Below are 1,951 nucleotides of genomic sequence, written 5' to 3'. Positions count from 1 at the left end.
AAAGTTATGCTTTCCCATTTGGGAATTAAAGGAACTTCTCATTAGAGGAACTTGCCTTCAGTTATAGTGTGGGAGGGTTGGTTTGTGCCACTGGAGTGGGTGTGCAGGTCTTTTCATTTTGTGAGTTCCTCATGTCTCTGGTAAATACTAGCAACCTGGAGCATCCCTCTGTCTCTGCAACCCCGTTTCCTGCGTTTATTGCTTTAGTCCAGAAGTAAATGCTATGCTTACCTCTCATCTACCCTTCAGCAGCGGCAGAAGAGGAAAGAGGTGCTGACCTGCTGTGCTGCTCCATGTGTATTCCCCGCTGCCCCTCATGGTCACCATCAAACCTTATCAACTCGCTGGATCTATTTTCTGTAAGTTTGAAGCTTTCCTCAAACTTCTAGAATTCTCCTTTCCATATTTCAGACTAAGTTTCCTCCGATCTGCATGGCATTTCTATTTAAACAAAACCTGTTTCTCTTCATTTTATTTTGGATTTTCAACTAAAAGAAGTTACTTGAAAATGATATTATCACCTGCTTGAACTCATATGGTGGTACATTCTTATTTTATTTTATTTTAATTCATCAATATACACTGTGGTTAATTTTCGTGTCCCTTTACCAATTCCTCTTTCCTCCCTTCCTCTCCCCCCGCATCAACATCATATCTGTTCACTTGTCTTAACAAGTTCAAGGAATTGTTGTGATTGTTGTGTCTTCTCCCCCTGCCACCGTTTATTTGTTTGTTTATTCATTTTTTTTTAGCTCCCACAAATAAGTGAGAAGATGTGATATTTCTCTTTCTGTGCCTGATTTGTTTCACTTAATATATTTTTTTCTAAGTCCATCCATGTTGCTGTGAATGGTAGTATTTCATTTTTTTCTTATAGCAGAGTAGTATTCCATTATGCTCAACATCACTCAGCATTCAGGAAATGCAAATCAAAACCACTTTGAGATACCATCTTACTCCAGTTAGGATGGCTAATATCCAAAAGACTGAGAATGATAAATGCTGGTGAGGTTGTGGAGAAAAAGGAACTCTCATACACTGATGGTGGGACTGCAAAATGGTGCAGCCTCTATGGGAAATTGTATGGAGGTTCCTCAAACAATTACAGATAGATCTGCCATATGACCCAGCTATCCCACTGCTGGGAATATACCCAGAGGAATGGAAATCATCATGTCAAAGGGATACCTGTACTCCAGTGTCTATTGCAGCACTATTTACAATAGCCAAGAGCTGGAACCAGCCCAAATGTCCATCATCAGATGAGTGGATAAGGAAAATGTGGTACATCTACACAATGGAATACTACTCTGCTGGTACATTCTTAAACTCAGTAAAACAATAATTAGATATATTGTACAAAGCATACATTTTGCAATCATCCTTCTTTTGGTTTTAATTTGTATAAAATAATGTTTACTTCTTCTGATTATAAAATTCCTAGATGGTTATACTTGTAGAATTGCAAAACGTGGAATGGTATATAGAGGAAAATAAAATCTCCAACTATTATAACACTGTGTCACGTTTTTTCCTAATATTTTTCTTTGCAAACACGTGTTTATCTAGTGGGGTGTTTTTTCTTTTTGGTCCAAAATGGGATCATAAGTCATATACAATTTTCTGCTTGGTTTTTCATATATATGTGATCATTTATACATATTCATAAACATTCTNCTGCTTTAAAAAAAAGTGCTAAAACGTTCATGCTTTAAATAAAATCTGTTGTCTTTGTGGATGGAATTGGAAATTATGTAAGAATATAATAGAAAAAAATACACTTATGGGAGGTTTTCTAGAAGACATGTGTGCATGGTCCCTTCTTTGTTTTACTACGAGTTATTCATGTTTTGTTGGTTGTTTGCAGATGAAAGGTTTTATTTTAAAGGCTGCTATAGTTCGAAATAAGTAGACATACAACACTGAAATATAACTATTCTTGCTCACTAAG

Source organism: Galeopterus variegatus, unplaced genomic scaffold (genome assembly GCF_000696425.1).
Source record: "Galeopterus variegatus unplaced genomic scaffold, G_variegatus-3.0.2 Scaffold2100, whole genome shotgun sequence".
NCBI lineage: Eukaryota > Metazoa > Chordata > Mammalia > Dermoptera > Cynocephalidae > Galeopterus > Galeopterus variegatus.
This window is presented reverse-complemented; position numbering follows the sequence as displayed.